At 41.3% G+C, this 17,606-nt stretch overlaps 1 protein-coding gene across 2 annotated transcripts in view; it reads left to right on the top strand.

The window, feature by feature from the left end:
- Window positions 1-3,132: 3,132 nt before the first annotated feature.
- Window positions 3,133-17,606, top strand: part of PLEKHG1 (pleckstrin homology and RhoGEF domain containing G1) — a 126,415-nt gene continuing 111,941 nt past the window's right edge. The window contains exons 1-2 of one of the 2 annotated variants that reach the window (XM_068184588.1): window positions 3,133-3,369; window positions 14,628-14,696. The gene's annotated coding sequence lies outside the window, so the exon portion shown is untranslated. Of the gene's footprint in view, window positions 3,370-14,627; window positions 14,713-17,606 lie in introns of those variants that run through there. The other variant, XM_068184587.1, reaches the window with a different exon arrangement.

The following is a 17,606-nucleotide window of genomic DNA, read 5'->3' on the forward strand; positions in this document are numbered from 1 at the left end:
GGCATTGGTTATAGTTCTGCTGAGTCACATCCAGAATGAGGAAAACATTAACACAATGACTGGTGCAGTTCAGAGCTGGTGACGTAAAGAAACGCTGTGATGTTTGAGAACATATGTACAAACTTATTGACAGACCAACTGATATAAGCAGACCTAAAAGGAAAATAATTTTAGGTTATAGATACCCAACACAGTAAGCAAATCACTTTGAAGTAGTACATGAAGGGAAGTCTTGGCCACCATTGTGAAAGACACCAACTCATTAGCGGTGCAAGTTTCTGACTGCAAGCGCAGTAGGAGGGATAGAGGAGAAGAGCTGGCAGATGGAGCTGGATCCCAACTTATGTAGGGGGGAAGGCAGGGATCCTGCAGTGTGAGAGTATGAGAGATGCTGTGAGAGTGAGCAGAAAAAGATGTGCGTCAAAAAAGGTGTAGCTGAAGGAACAAAGACTTGCTTCTTGCCTGTGCACAGGAGTGCTGCTGAGGATGACTGACAACAACTGGTGCTCCCATCTCTGCCAGTGACCTTCTGGTGCACAGGCAAAACTCAGGAGAAAGGGTCACCTGCCTGCAGCTTCCTTGTCACTTGTGCCCTTTTACCAATAGTCACGTGAATTACCTTCAAAGACAGGAGTTCCCACAATTTGTCCATGTATCTAATTCCTCCACAAATGGGTGGTTCTTCAGATACACTGTTTTGTGTTACAGTGTTGTAAAGCTTGGCCTTTAAACCTCTCTCGCTCTTTCTGCAACAATAATCCTGCATTATCAGTCAATTGCCTAAAAACTCAGTGTATTTTGTCAGTCCACTGTTATTTTTAGCACAAGCAAACAGAAACCAGACAGACTCATGACCAATCCTTTGGGGAAACAGAGGTAGAAGGATGAAGAGAGAGGAAGAGACTTCTCCTCTTGAAGATTTTTCCTGTTAGTCACAGCACTGAGGAAAAACAAACTCCATATGGAACAGATCATGCAAGGCCTTTAAAACATATTTGGAGAGACTGTACAGTTTCTTAAAGGAACTTGGAATAGTCTGTGGTTTGGGGCTTTTGCTGTATTTCCCATTTGGGGATGTATGTGCATTTTCATTTGTTTTAATTTGGACCAAGTTAAATGCATCAAGCAGTAGTTTGTTTTATTACTATCTTTTAAAGATCTATTCATAAAGGAAAAACATTTCCTGATTCCCCAGATGGGAAAGAGTTACAAATGCTTCTCTCCCAGCAGTTTCATCAGAGAAGTTTTACTGCTTTTTTCTTTTTTTTTTTCTTTTTTCTTTTTTTTTCCTTTTTTCTTTCTATTGACTAGCAAATGAAGGCTAACTTTTTGTTCCCAGCACAAGGCCAGAGTGTAGTTTACTGAGGCAAGGATGTGTACTCAGCTGGATGCTGAATTCAGATATGGAGTAGCTATGTAGTGCAAGAGATCACAACCAGTGGGCTGATTTTAGTGGAGCTACTAAATCTCATCTGAAATTGCCCTTTTCCCACTTGTCCCCCAACAAGCAACTTTGTAGAATACCACTCCAGAGTATTAACTGTGGAGTCCAGCCTTCTGTGATCTGCCTTTCCTGCCTGGTAGGACAGTGATGGCTCCCAAGGAAATAGGAGTGGAATGAGATTTACTCCTTGGTGATAAGGTTCTTCACCCAGAGGTGGCTGGGCACTGGAACAGACTCCCCAGGGAAGTGGTCACAGCACCAGCCTGATAGAGTTCAAGGAGTTCATTTGGATAACACTCTCAGGCACAGGGTGGGATTCCTGGGGCTGTGCTCTGCAGGATCAGGACTTGGACTTGATGATCCTCGAGAGTCCCTTCCAACTCAGAATATTGTGTGATTCTATGATAACTATGCTGTAATTCTGCAATGTCAATAAATGTTATGTGCAAGAACAGCTGTCATTAAAACATTTGAGATATTCTTTTCTTAAAAAGGTAATACAGTCCCACTTATAAAACACAAACTTTTGTTTTGAAATATGACCAAAATTAATTAATAAATGGGGTAATCTTTTTAAATTCAGCACCGGTCTGAAGAATATTCAGTGTGTATGTAGGGAAAGAGCTCTGGGCTTCTGAATCAATGATAGAGAAGCAGACCCTGACCAAGGTGTTTTAATGTTTTTTTTTGGGGGGGGGGGGGTTGGTTTGGTTTTTTTATGATTCCAGTGAGAACAGGTAAGATGAGGGCAAACACTGAAACTTACTGCTTTTTTGAATTACTGCTGTAATTACTTGTTTTGACATCTGAAAAGTATGAGCTGTTCTAACCTCCCAATTTTCCTTGCATTCCACATGCTGTACATTACCATGAGTAGAGGGAAAAACTGTTATGGAACAAAAGCAGTACAGCTTTACTAAACGTGAAACACGGAATGAGGTTTTGCAGGAAACCAAGGGTTTTGTTAGGGCTCAGAGGAATAAGGAGCACTGAACATGTATGAAGAATTCAGGCTTTATTTCAGGCAGGTTTTTTTCTCTTTTGTGTGTGTCTTTTTAATGTTGTGTAACCTTAAACTCACCTTTCCAAAGAAGATGACCCATCAGCCTGCCACGAGGCAGGTGTACTCTATCTACAACCTGTTGGAATTTGCTTTTTACGGATCTGTGTTTCGTGGTGGACTTGCCCCCTTCACATTTTGGCAATTTGGCAACTCATTTACAGAAGCTCTCTCAGACTTGTGAGTTGAATGTCAGGCCTGTGGTGGCGGAGAGGAGCCGGTGGGCAGTTCGGCGAGGCGGGGATGTGGCTCGCAGCCGGGCGAGACAGGCTGTGACCTGACACACGGGGGAGGGCAGGAGAGCCCGGCGCTTTTTCCTAGGGGAAAACAGTAGCGGATTTTTTTTTTTTCTTTTTTTTTTTTTTTATCCCCCATTCCCTTTTCCTCCCTTCTTCTTCCCGGGGCTGTAATCCGACTGCTCTCTGTGGCTCCGTTCCAGAGACAAATCCGAGTGGTTAATCTCTTTCCCCCCCCTTTCCCAGCCTCGGGAGCTGGGGGGCGGCGGAGTAGGGAGGGGAAGGAGAGCAGAGCAAGCACCAGTCCAGAGCCGGGCCAGGCCTCCCCGGGGAGGGGCTGAGGCAGCGGCTGGGCTGCGGGAGCTGCATGGAGGAGGGGAGTTTCACAGACTCCTCTGCCCAGCCGGGAGGAGGAGGAGGAAGTTTGGAGATTAAGCCGCTGCCCGGAGCTCGAGGCACGGAGTGAGCCGGGGCGCGGCCACGGGCGCTGCGAGGGGGACACCCGGCCGGCGCCGCTGAATGGGCTGCGGAGCGGGGTGACCTCCCACCCTCCGGCCCGCACCCTGCGCCTGGCTTTTTAGCGGGAGGAGGAGCGGTGGGCGAGGGCAGAAGACGGCGAGAGGCTGCCGGTGAGCGCTGCCGCGGGCTTTGTTCGGTGGGCGCGCCGGGGAGGGGGCGGCGGCTCCCGGACCGGCTGGGCTCGGGGCGGACGGGGAGGTAGCCGGTGTCCCGCAGCCCCCGAATCGGCGCCGGGGGCTCCGCAGCGGAGCGGGCGTTCCGTGAGCGCTGCCTTTGTGCGCGCTGCCCGCCGCGGGCACCGTGCGCTGGGCTCCCACCGCGGCTGCCGCGGCGCTTTGTGCTCCGCCGGAGCCCGGGGTAGCCTGGCCGAGCTGCACCGGCTCAGCCCGAGCGAGCCTGGCGGCTTCATCGAGTTTCTTCGGCGAGGGAGAAGGTGCTTCTTTTAAAATATGATAAAATTTCATAGGGCCTCAGGTTTTGTGGGGATGCTTTAACAAACACCCCAGACCCATCCTCTATTTTTTTTCTAATGTTTTAAAGTTAATGGGATTTTGTTGGGTATGGCCTAAAGAGGTTTAAAAATATGATTGATGTATTGTTCAGTAGAGCTTTGATTCTGTGGAGAGGCAATGGGGCAGAGCTGCCCTATAGGACCCCGCATGCATTTCCCCATATCCTGCACTCATCTTTTCCCTGCTTTGCGAGTCGTGTGTCCCAGTCCCTCTTGCTGAAGGAGCAGCCCTTCAGATCTCATCCTTCAGTTAGCACTGACAGACCTGTGGGACTCGTTTCCTTCTTTCTTCACAAGCCACACTGCTCCAAGTATGAGGGAAAAGGACCTGAAACAAAGTTAGACGAACGTTCAGCTGGTTTCCAATACGGTCTCTCTGTAGTTAGCTTTTTTCCTCCTTTGATTATTAATTGGCAGATGCAGAAAGCTGTGGCCTTGCTTTTTTCTTTTAATGTTCACTGGCACTTCAGCAGTTTAATAACTCTGCCTAGAGAACCTGATGACTTATAGGTGTTTTGAAAGCTGTGTAATAAAAGCCTACTGATAGTCATCCTTTGCTACTGTTTCATTCTTGGAGGGAGCAGTCTTTGCTGCTGGAGAGTTGTGGTTCAAATTTCCACAAGCGTTTGTTGCCCGTGCCTCTAGCTAAATTTATAAAGGAATCCTGTTAGCTTGTGTGAAGCTAAATCTGGCTGTAGCAACTCCTGGCTGTTCAATTCACTGTGGTTGGCAAGGCACAATATACAGCTTATACAGCTTCCTTGAGATTTATTTTTAGGTTTTTTTTTTTTTCCCCCGGTGTGTGTAGGATGCGTAGTTGCCATAATTTTGGGAACTCTTCACCAATGTGTGTGTGGGTGCTTTGGGATGAAAACATAAGAGTTATGCTAAGGTTAGGAAATGTATTAATAGAGTGCTTGTCTCGAAAATATGAGAAGGCAGTTTGAGATTGGCCTCTTAATGAATATTGGTATTGTTCTCGGGTCCATGCAGATGTTTAGCTATTAAACTTGGACTCTACTTCTGCTCTGTGTTCTCCATTGGCAAACTAGAAATAGTGCAGAACACTCTGATTAAAGGTTCAGTTTTAAATGTGTTCATTTACAGGAATGCTGGCTGTTCCTTACAGATCTAGAGAGCCCTAAGCAAACAACGTCGACCTGTGACCACACAACTTAGTGCATCTCTGCAAAGGCATGCTGTGATTCTAACACTAGGTGTTAAGGTGTCATTTTTCTTGCTGTTTTGCTTTTGATTTTCAAAAAAAAAAAAAAAAAAAGAGGAAAAAAATAGGTGTGTAGCCAAATCAGTTTGTAATTTATAGTCTTACTTGATAATATCTTGCAAAGACAGCATTGACTTGATTCTTAAGTGGAAATCTTCAAGTAGTGAACCTAGTTTGTTGGCAGTTCTCATTATTTCAGGACATCTGCTAATGTGTTCTTCTTCCTTGGGCAGGATGTGAGACTACAAATTAACTGTCTAGAGGCATACTTTGAGACTAAAGTGTTTGATTGTGAGGCCAAGGAAAAAGGTAGAAAGGGTTTGGAGCTAACTAACTGAACACTTGGTACCTTCCTGTGTGGAAGTGGGGTATTTTTGTCTAGGCAGGTTTTTTATGGGGTTGTGTTTTGGGATTTTTTGTAGTTGTTTTGTTATTTTATTTTAAACATTTGTTGTTCCCTAGAAGGGAAGTGAAAATACCTGCTTACTTTTCTAATAAGTGGCAAGTAGTGAGTTTGGGTACTTTTCCTAATGTTATTTGTGTAGGTTGGTTTTTGAACCTTTCACTGACAGTCTTTCATGTGGCATGGGTGATAGTATTTTTGTGAAGTCACTTGGAGCAGTATGCATGTTTGAAAGCCTCCTTGTGTGCATTTATTTGGATTGGGTTGTTGCATACCTGTTGTCCTCTGCCTTTCATATACTTGTGATTTCTTGGCTCCCATTGAGGAAAGGCTTTTTAAAGCCCTGCTAACCAGATAGGGCTGTAGCAATTGACACAGGCATTTACTTGAAGTAGTACTTTATTGTCTTTGAATGCAAACTCAGTAGTGCAAAGCTGGTCTGTTTCTCTAACCAGAGAACACTAACAGAACTGTAATTTGACATTGGCTTCTGTCATTTTATCTTACTTTGTAGTAGCATCATCCATACAACTTTTAGGCTCTGGTCAGTACTTTTGAGATCAACCCAAAAATGGAGAAATCAAGAACACAGTTATAAAATCTGCTGTTTGTAATTTTGAAGGGTGGATCCACAGATTAGCCTGAGATACTGCTATTGAAAAAAAGTTTCTGTACAGAGGTGTTGTCTCTAAAATTGTTACTAAAAAAGACCAGTCCTAAACCAGAGCAATTCTTAGGGACGGATGCTACAGAATGGATAGAGCTTTTTTATTTTATCTCTTAATTTTTTAAGAATTCCAAAATAACGATATTTTAACAGATACTTAGCATAGTTGTTAAAGTATGCCAAAGACTCAGTCAACTGTTGATTTTTATATATTTTCTTGTTTTCTTCATGCTTGGTTGCCATTCCAGTAATTGCTGGGCATCACTAAGTTTCTACTGGCCAAGCCAGAGCTGCAGCTCTTGGTCTTGGGGGCATGGGGTTATGAAGAAGAGGGACCACATTTCTGGGTGGCAGTGTGGCCCTGTCATGTACCACATCTCCATAGGGTCAGATGTCCTGAGGAAATAATGGGAACATCCAAGCTGATGAAGGGAGCCATTTGCAGGCTCCATTTAGAAGTGTTTCTCAGATTAGATAGGTATAAAGCTGTGGCAGTTATAAATTAGAACAAAGGAATCAATCTGATGTGCATTCTCTTTTGCATTCAGTCGTGTTGAGAAGGAAGGTTGCTGTGTGAAAGAAACGTTTTATTGACATGTTAAACTAATTATGGCTTTAAGTTACTTTGCCATAAATTTCTTAATTGCCAAATATAGTGAACAGATACTTAGCTAGAATATGGAGTAGAAGATAGAACAACAAAATATGAAAAAATGCAAGCTAATAATGTACTATCTACTGAAGACATTTGGAGAGATGGTGATCCTCTTATAATAAGCTGGAATTTTTTCTGGTGGGGACAATGAGGATGTCTTACCACTACTTTCTCTAAATGACATTCTGCTTCTGTAGAATTGTGAGGGGGAGGTGGTGGAAAAGAATTTTTGCAGCCCTCAGCAAAGTCTGGAGTGACCAAAAGGCTTGCAGAACTGTTGCTGGAATGGTTAATTCTGAGAGTCTGCATTACTGTCACTGCACATAAAAAAGTTGTAGCTAGTAGGACTGTCAATGAGGAAGAAAAAGTGGAAGAAAGTGTTATTCTTGTAAACTTAGAATGCAAAGGATGTGGAGCCTAGATTTCCCCTCCACTTTAGAAAAGCCTCACACACCACATTGAGTGGTGAAACCACAAAACTGGCCTGGGAACAGGAGTAAAGGGAATGAAGAGTAAAGTCAATCTTAATGCAGTGGCAACAGTTACAACTGTAAGTACTTTTAGTACTTACAGTAAGTACTTTTACTTACTTACAAAAGTAAGTCTTTTATATACATGGCTAAGAATACAAGAGATGAATCTGAACAGATTGAATAATAACTAAAAGTATAAAAGTATCAGTATAGCCTGTTAGTATTCATTAATTTAAAAAAAATGTGTGACAAACTATCTCTTAGTGTTTAAAGTTTCTCAAATAATGTTAAGGATATAAATTTATTGTTTTTTTAGTTATGGTTGTTGTATCAAATAGGTTAGTCTAGCCTGATTCACCAAAAGTTGAGTTCATATGAACTTGGCCTGAAATAGGCTTAACCATGAACTTGATTACAAATACAGGAAAAGAAAGGGGCCTAGTCAAGGAGGACTGGAGAAGGAAATAGAGGGAAAAACTACTTACACATAGCAAGGAGGCCTGAAAGAAACAGTTGTCTAAGCCATGTTACAAACTCTTAAACCCACTGTCATCTCTTCACTGGGGTGCCTACTGAAGTACCTGCATGTGGGAGTGGTCACTACCTGTGTTTTCACTAATCACAATGGAGAGCATTGCTGTGAAAATACAAAGCAAGGTGACACTTTGAAAATTTATCTGTAAGAGTGACTTCATTTATTTAACTTGATTCTTTTCTTCCTTCCTCAACATGAGCTCCATTAGTTCTGCTTCCCAATATTCTATGGGACCATGATGATTATGCTAGTGGAGGCGGCATGTGTTCAAGTGTAGTGAAAAGGTATAAATTGGGTTGGCAGGAGTTTCCCATGTAAACTTTAAACTGAAGCAGTGCTAATTAACTTTGAATCCTTTAAGTCTTGCTTGCCTGCTCTGAGTTTCACACTGCAAGTGGTGCCAAGCCTCTTCCTGTAAGCATAAATTCTGTAGAAACTTGCATGTGAGCCCTGCCCAGCTGTTTTAAATCCTAACTTAATGAATGTTAACATTTAAATATTTGGACCTTCATATCCATTCAGCTGTTTCAGGATCACACTCCAAGCATTAGTATCATTCAGCTACTGTTTTCTGCTGATAAGATGCATGCTTCCTTTCACTGAAAGTACAGAGCAGAGATAAAAAGTATGTCATGGGTACAGTGATTGAATCACCTGCTCATTTGTTTACAGCCATTGGAGAGAAAACCTTGGGAGGAACATGGCTGTTTGGGTTGTCATAAGGAGCAGTATCGGGGACAGTGTAACAGCCAGTTTCTTTTCATGGTCATGGCTGACATCTTCCAGCATTGTCATCTGGGTGTAGGCTTCAAGGTTGGCTTCTGGCATTTAATTAGCCCACATAAGAGTCTCTAGCTCCTAGATTTAGTGCATAGGCTCTGGTGCTTTTACTTTCTCCCATGCTTCCCCTTGTGTTATGCAAAGTTATCTGTAAACACAGGCCAGTTTTCATCCCTAACCTCCTGTAAACTCTGGTTTGTTAAAGTATTTAGAAAACGTTTACCCTCATGTATGTCCCCTAAGATTAGATGCACTGTCTGCTGCAGTTTAATTGTGATTTCTACATACCAGAATCAATGTGTTGTTTGGGGACTTTCTTTTTGTCTTTGTTTCTTTTTCTGTATTTGCATTGCCTACCCAAATGAGTCCAGATCCATAGCTGAGGTCCCAACACGTTTCAGAAAGGCAAAGACAGAGCAGCTTGCTTTCTGCTGCTGCCACTGATCTGTGGTGCTTCAGTATAAAGTAACATAGTGCTTTGTGTCCTTGATGTCTGATATGGGGGAAAAATGATAGTTCCTTCTTTGTAAATAATTTTGAAAATAGGTGAGATGAAGAACTACGTATTTGCACGTCAGTAATCTTTATCACTTCAGTATGCACAGAGCTTTCCAGTTATTGTTTTAAACTGAAACCAAGTTAATAGCAGAAACTTGGGTTTGGCTTACGAGCAGTATTGGTGCTGCCAAGATGAGCGTGCTTCATACTCAAGTACTTATGAAGCTTTCTCACTGTTTACTTTCCAATTCCTTCTCACTATCCTGATAACATGCCTCATGAGGTTGCTCAGAGAGCTGTCACACCTCAGTGTCTGAGTGATATCACAGTTCATTTGCTTGTGTCACATCACATTCAGTTGCTTGTAGAGCAGTCAGCCTATTTGAATGGTAGACAGAGATGTATTTAACAATAAATCATTATTGAATTTGGAGAGATAGTTTGCCTTCCCTCATACTCTACCAGCATGTGGTTTGTAACATCTTCTTTCTGTCAGTCTTTTCTGGTAATTGTCAGTCTCTCTCATGTTGGATGAATCTGAAGTCATAAATCTCTGATTTGCTTTATCTTGGTCATTCTGTGCTCCTCCTGCCTTGAAAAGGGTTGTTGTCTGTGTCCTGCTGGCAGACAGGATCACTTAGCCCACTCCTCACTGGATGTAGCGTCTGAGAATCCTTGTCTTATCAGGTTGGTTGTACTGTGAAGGCTCTTCTGACTTATGGTATGAGGAGATTGCCTCCAGCATCTCCTCCTCCTGAGCTTGAACTCATTTAATCTTCTCTGATTTTCCCAGATTTCTGGGGCAAAGATGCTGACTTACTTTCTTAAACTCTACCTGCAGCACCAAGCATCAGGCACAGTGTAGATGTTTCAGTAGGCCACTCTAGAATACTGTGATCTGTTATTATGTGAAAGTAAGTCATTTCTGAGGGAATTAATGACCATTTAATCTCCAAGGTTTCTTTCTGATATATAGGGCAGTGTCTTGGCATGCTTGTACTCCTCCATTGCTTTAGATGACATGGTTCCTAAACTGGTATCGGAGAGATCTGTGCTAGGAGAGTCAGTGCTAGGCAAATTTCTCAGGGGAAAATGACAGGTTTTCTGCAGACCTTCTCTTCAGGAATTGTTTTCCATTTTCTTAGAGCCTGCCAGAGGGAAGTGCAGACCAGAGCACTAAGAAAACCCCACTTTTCTCTTGGTGTGAAGGACGGAATGGTTTGCTAAGGCACAAGCTGTGCTGGGCAGATTTTAGAGCTGATCTCCTTCCTGCTGACTCATCCTGGTGATCTCAGTTACTGCAGTTTGCACTTTGCCACTTCACCTGCAGCAGCGCTGTCCTTGGCAATGTGGCCTGTTCTGAACACAGGTGTGCTTCCTCACTCATGGCTGTGCATGCTGACAGTATCACTTGTGTTCTTCATCTTAGACCTAGGCTGTCCTGCTGCTGCCTTGCACACTGCAGATCCAAAAGGAACCACATTGAAGAGACTCTTTCTGCAACCTTGCAGCAGAGGATCCTGCTGATAAACCTTTGTTCTCAAGCACAGATTTGGCTCTTGCTCTCCTCAGGCCCCCTTTAAAGCAGTTTGTTCATCCAAAGCACTGATTAGGTACTGAGTCAAACTCCCACAAGGTCAAAGCAAGGAGAATAGGTGATTTTTCTTTTCCTGCCCTTTTTTGGTGAAACATTGATGTGATTGGGACCTGTGATAGGCACGGGTAGGGTATGGAGTAGAAAGGTTTTCTCCCAGACACCACTGCATGCTGTTTGGATAGGATAGGGGCTGTGGCTGCTTTTCAAGGAAGAATTCTGAAAAAAAAAAATAAAACCATGATTATCTCATTTGCTCTCTTCAGAAGAAAAACTGGTCATCAGCCTTTGTCACTGAAGATCTGTTGCTTGTGAGTCTCTTTCATCTCAAGGGGACAGTGCTGACATACATACTTAACAGATGCACCTGCCTACCCTGGCTGTGTGCACCATGCAGCTCTTGGAGCTTCCACAGGGGCCTGGATGCTAGGGCCATCTGGATGCTTCTTCATTGCTGCTGTCTTGTAGCGATAAAGAGTCTGCCCACGAAATATTATGGGGTTTTTTTTCCCCTTTTGCTCTTTAAATCAACATCAGTGTTGCACAAAGAGTTCTTTCAATATTTAACAGGGGATCAGTGATGCCCATCTTCTGATGATTTCAGGAAAATGTACTGGGTTGGTTCCTTTTATTTGTTAATTATAAATATTGAGTCATATCAGGGGGTGATTAGTTCCAGTATCTGGATCACAGATCCCTGACTATGCCCATACTTGCCCAATGCTGACTTCTTTCCTGGGGACAGTTTGAGGTCATGGCAGGGATGGTCTGGAGGAGTTCTGGCAAAGACTCATTCAGCTGTTGACCTTGTCATGCAACTCACCTTTGTACTGTTCACTGTTGTGAATGGGTAGAGTGAAAGAAACTCCAGGAGCGCTGCATGCACTTGGCCCATGAAATTAGCTTAATATGTCTGGGAAAGCTCTCAGCTGATTGCATGTGGAATAAATCCATTTGCTTGGGATGTGGCACATTTTCCATCTGTTAACTGGTTATATCGTGCAGTGAGAAGGTATGTGGCCTTCCTGTAACAGCAAACTGCATTCCTCAACCAGAAAAGTTGGGCTTTAGGAACTGGCACATAGCTCAGTAAAAGTCATATCAAATAAATTTTTACTTTAGTCCTCCTCACTGGTGATTAAACTTGCACAATGGTTTGCTGTCTACCACATGGGAACATCTACAAAGAATTTTATTCTGAGCTTTTCTTAGAGGGTCAGTATGCGGAATTGTTTGGCAAGAGTATTTGTTTTAAAGTGCTACAGTATGTGTTGATACAATTTTATTATGTCCAATACACAATATAATCCAAGTCGTAAGGATGGAGTTGTATGAATGTGAGGTGTGGTTCGGGACTAGGTGAGATCATGAATGTCAGTGAATGGAATTAATGTCTTGATATCATATTTAAATTGAAGCAAATTACCACCTGTTAAGTTTGTGGAACACAATTACATGTAGTTCGATGGCTCTGGCTTACTGTGGTTTTTTAGCCTAGCTGAAACAGGATAAGGAAATTCTTTAAAAGCAGGGATTTCAAAGCTCACACCCCATGATTTGAGGGAACCCGTTAACTGTACTGAAGTGATAATGTTAGCTTTCACCACACTGAGAGAGTGTGTAGAACACAAGGGTTGTGTCATTTACACTTTGAAGGAAAACTGAGGTAAAGATAATCTCAATGACTCCTAAGGGATAAAGTAAAGTACCCATCCTCTTACTGAAAAATATTTCACAGGATGAAAAATTCGTTTTCCTTACAGATTGTCCTGTTCTGTAGTGTGAGGATAGTAAAATCTGTAGAAAACCTCCTTGGGAAAATTAAAGAAAGCTGATAGAACATTCTGTAGCATCCAAGAGATTGTACTTTAGTCAGTTTGGATGTGACTGTAAGACCCTGTCTCAGGGTTTGAAAGGCCATTGTATCCACTGGGGGTTAGAGAATATCTCGGCTTTTGGCACATAATTTTACCCTAGAATTAAGAAACTGTTATTGATGAAACTACTGTCAAACAAGAGAGCCCCAGTAAAATGTTTAGCCTTCTTCAGGGTTATCTAGATTCCTGATTTTCATTCATTTATATATAATGTTTCATTCATTTATATATAATATTATATATATGTGTGTACACACAAATGTGTCTATTTTTAGATGGTTGTCTTGTCAGTCTGTTTTTTTTTCTAGGATTCTTAGAGAAACTCGGTTCTCAAGCAGCTGAAATTGAGTCCTTTGACTCTGGAGGATTTCAGGCTAGGGAAACTTCCATGATAAGTGGCAAGTAGGATGGCAGTTATAGGTCACTTTGCATTTCTGTTTTGCTTAATTTACAATCTGAAGTACAGGCAGGTGGTTGAGCATTTGAATGTTACAGCTGTTACAGTCTGATCACAGGAACTTGGTGAGACTACTCATGTAGTCTTCAGATTCCTAGAAATGTTGGTGGAGACTACTCTGTGTCTTCAGTTATTAAAAGGAAAAACTAAGTGAAGTAAATAAAATTATTGCTGTAGTTGTCACTCATTGATATCAAAAGAAAAAATATACTCTTTTAGTCTGTGAAATTGTCTGTTAATTTATTGCTACAAAGTTAGCATGGAGAAGACAAATATATTGATATTTTATTAAAAGAAAATTTCAGATGGATTAGTTTTTTGTATTTAAAAATCTGTTCATCTGTAGGTGAACATTATGCTCCATTAGCAAGATTGAATTGATGGCATTACTGTTGAAGTTAAAAATAGACCAGTATTTGTGAAATATAAAATTTTGCCTGTTTATGATTTGGTTCAGCTAGACCAAATTGACTTGGACACTTAGCAGGGTCTCTCATTTATTCTGGCATAAGAACAAGCATTGGGCAGAGCTTCCTCAAAAAACCGATGATGGTAAGAGGCCTCCACAGTGTTCCCAGCCAGCTGAATGCCTGAGGTATTTTGCCATACAGGAAATCAATTGCAGCTGAATGTGCACTGTTTCCACTTCAAGTATATAAACAGGCCTTATGATGATATAAAAAAAGAAGAAAGATATTAAATAGTTTCTTGAAAGTTAAGAACAGGAACATTTGATTTTCAGTTTCTGTGGATTCTTCACTGTCACCTTTGGCTCAGTCCATGGCACAAAAATAGCACAGAAGGAGAGGTGAATTAATGTTGGATCCTCTAGAAAAGGGAAACGTAAAGCAGTGTCTTAGAGAAATGAAAATTAAAAAAAAGGTATCTGTGTTTAGTTCCAGTTGATATTCTGCTGAGGCTGGGAGGAGTTACAAGTTTAGCAGAGGGAATGAGTTCTTTCCCTTGTTAAATCAAAATCCTCCATTTTTAGGCTTCAAAGCGGGCTAATAAATTTTGTGACAAAAAGCTGCACCACAGTTCTACCTAAATAGCTGGGTTTTGTGAAGTGGTAGGAGAAGCACTATTTTTGTTTGGTTATTTATCATGCTTTATTGACCTTGTGAAAATACCTAGATTTGATGGAGGTACTATGCAGATGACAGTGAGCCATGTCTCTGATGTACTTTATAGGCCACTGATGTTGCTTACCAGGGAAGTGAGAGCTCATTTGGGTAGAGGTTTCCAGGTATTAAAGATAATTAAGTTGAAAATCAGCTCTAACAATTTCCAGAAGGAGTGTGGCCTGAAGCCCTTGGGGTTTAGAGCTTGGGAACCCAGCAGTACTTCCTTGCTGTAGCACAAGCATACAGCACGACCATAGGCAAGCTGTCTGATCCAGATTTTTAAAGATATGTAGGTAGGCAGAGGTGGTAAAGGCTCTTAATGGGATTTTCAGAATCACATTAGTGTCTAATTCCTATTCAAAAATCTGACTCCTTAGCTTGTCTGAACTGGATTCAGCCCGTGCTATGTTTTATTCAGCTGCTCTTTAGGACAGAAGGGGAGGCATATGTACGGTGAGCGTGACTTAGGGGAAATAAACCGAGGTGTGCCTGGACCCCTGCTGAGCTGTGCAGCTGAGCTCCCTTTTATCCTTTCTCTAATTCCATAATTTCCATCCTCCTTTCTGCAGAATGACAGAGACTCAACAGAGGAAAGGAAAAGTGACTCCGTTTTGCCCAACCTAACAGCGATATATTTGGTGAGTACTCTACGAGGTAATTTTTTTTTACTATTATTTTAACTTTTTTTTTTTTAACTTTATTTTAAATATGAGGTGATGCTTGGTGTGCCTCTGACTGAGAGGATTACCATTGGTCTATGGTGAACGTGCCTTAGGTTAACTATGAGGCTACTTAGTATCCAAACCACAGTAGGTTACTGTGCTGAAGGGGACTGGTGTGTTGGTTAGCCAGGAGAGAGGGTGTTCCTTCTGTGCACACTGGGGTTTTATGCTAATTAAATTCAATTTTGGGGAGGTGCCTAAGCAGTTAGGGGAGGTTAACAGTTCAGTTTTAGCCTTTGTTTCTGAAACTGAGGTTTTGCTAAAGATCTGTAGCTGAAATTTGGTTGCTTGATTCTCTCTCTTTGGAAGTGAAAGTGCCACTTTCATGGAGAAACAATGGTCTCCCTATGGGGATGGGGAGATCCAGGACAACTTTGTTCTCATGAGATTTCCTATGTTAGTCTATGTAATTTTAGCTATTTTTTTATTTATTTAATTTTGTTTATAGAATCTCACTGCCTGGCAGTCTTGGAGCATCTAGGGAACTTGGGAATGTAGGAAAAGCAGATTTACATGCAGTGGAAATGTAACCTGATTGCAATAACTGATTTCACTCATTTGATTATCTGAAACAAATTGACATTCCAGAAAACTTCACAATAGGGCTGGAAGGAGACTCTACAGAAAAATATTAAATAAGAGCGCTTTAAGCAAGATCCCTTTCTCCTTTTCCTTCTCTCCAACAAGAAAGATTCCTGGTGCCAACCTAAAGGAATCTTTTCTTCTCTCTGAAAATAGCAGACATTCAGTGACTAGCAGCTCAGACACTGCTATTTGGAAAAACTTGATGCCTTATAGGTAATCTACTTCACTCCTTCCAGTGCTAATGTTGAAACCAGTGTAGTATAGATAAGTTTATAATAAAAAAAAACAAAGGTGCATTATGTTGATTGCCCTTCTGGCTTCTGTGACCTGTAGAGGGAATACTACTATGCTACATTAGACCATTAATTAATAATATTTATTCTTTTACCTTACTGATAGTGGGGCTTGTAATATAATTTTGTAGTACGTATTTATGATCCAACTGTGTTCAGATGTTTATGAAATTTTAGAAGAATGGCAACTTTATTTTGACTCCAATGCTTTGAGATTGCATAACTGTTATAGAGAGACATTTGCAGGACTGTGTAGCATTAGATTGAAGCTTACATCTGACAAACATTAGTGAGATCTTGCTTTCCTTTGGATCCAAGGGAGAACAGTCTCTGTAAGTAGAAAAACGTTTTGTGGAGACTGCAAGAGGAAAGACCAGAAATTCCTCTTCAGCCTTTTCCAAAAATAGCAAGATTTGAATAAGGTTACATGTTTTAACATGCATTAGAGAAAAATAATTGGCATGACCTAAATTCAGTACACTAGTTCTCTGTGTTATTTGCTGATAGTTAATTACTAGCATATTTTTTCATCCGCAAGTGTGGAGGGGCTGTACATTCCCATCTTCCACACAGGAAATAATTTTATTTATTTAGCTTCAAGTTTGTGCATATCCAAATGCATGCAAAGTATTTGCCTAGTGACCTTAGAGTGAATTATTTGCACAAACTCTCCCCCCTCCATGATCTCCATTTCATTTAATGTGTGCTGCTTGGCCTTGGTTTTGAGTTGCTGAGTTGCAGTGGTTTTATTGTTTTCATGATGAACAGAAAAGCTAACCAGACCAGCAGACTCAAATGACCTCTTTTCTGAAAGTGGAGATAACATGGATTGTGCCTGTGGCCTAAGATGCAGAGGATTTCCTAAGATTCTTTGGGATTCCTGGCAGACAAGCATTCACTGTGAAGTGCTTCAAAAAATTGTTGTGTCAACAAAACTGGAGTGTGTGGGAATGTATCGACTAAGGGGATAAGGCATTCAAGGACTAGATGAAGTGCATATTGTAAGGAATTAATTTCATGGGAAAAGGAAGAAACACAAAATATGAGGACTGGTGTTCCATAAAAATAGGAGCTTAATGGTTTAGGCAGATACAGCTAGAGACACAGATTTTGCCAAATTTTCTTTACATGTCAGGCTTAAATCTGGAACATCTAAGAATATTTTCATTCTGAAAAACTTTTGGGGGTGGTGGGGGGAAATGTTTTATGAAATTTGTTTATATTTTGTTATTATCCAGTTGAGTTATATAACAGTATTGTATGTTTTTAATTGTTTCAGTAATTTGGTGGTTAGAATATCTTTAGAAAGATTAAAATGGGCTTCAGCATCTATTAAATCATAACATGTTGTAGCAGAGAAGGACACATTAGATCAATATACTTTATTCTGACAATTCTATGTGTCTTTTAATATGCAGTGTGTTTATGGTAAAAGTCAATACATTAACAAAATTCCCTGAGCATTTATGCATCACTGAATGCTTTGTTTAGGTCATGTCTTTAGTGGTGTGAGGGCTTGCAAATCTGTGTGGGGGTGGAGAGGAATGATCCTATGCCCACGTATGAGCTTTTCTGTAAGTTGGGTCTATTTTTGGTATGCAATGAAGCAGAGATACAGAGTGAAAATAAAGGTCCAGTTGCAATGTGAAGGCCTGTAAAAGCTTTCCTATTGTGGGAAGTGCCTACCAAGCTCTTAGAGCAGTTGCATTAGTGTCCATGGGAATATTTGGGGTTTAATTTAGCTTGCTAGATTAGGGCCTAATACCTTAATTAAGGCTCACATTTTTAATAAGTTTCCTGCAAACCCTTTGTGGCTGACTACAGTTGTGGAACAGACATAATATAAAGCCCATCTCTAGGGTTTTCTGATGTTGGCAGTTTTATGAAAGCTGTCATTCTATTTCAGAGTGATGAAGCTGACCAGCAAATGTAATCTTTAATGGAAGGA

Source organism: Anomalospiza imberbis, chromosome 3, assembly GCF_031753505.1.
Source record: "Anomalospiza imberbis isolate Cuckoo-Finch-1a 21T00152 chromosome 3, ASM3175350v1, whole genome shotgun sequence".
Classification (NCBI taxonomy): domain Eukaryota; kingdom Metazoa; phylum Chordata; class Aves; order Passeriformes; family Viduidae; genus Anomalospiza; species Anomalospiza imberbis.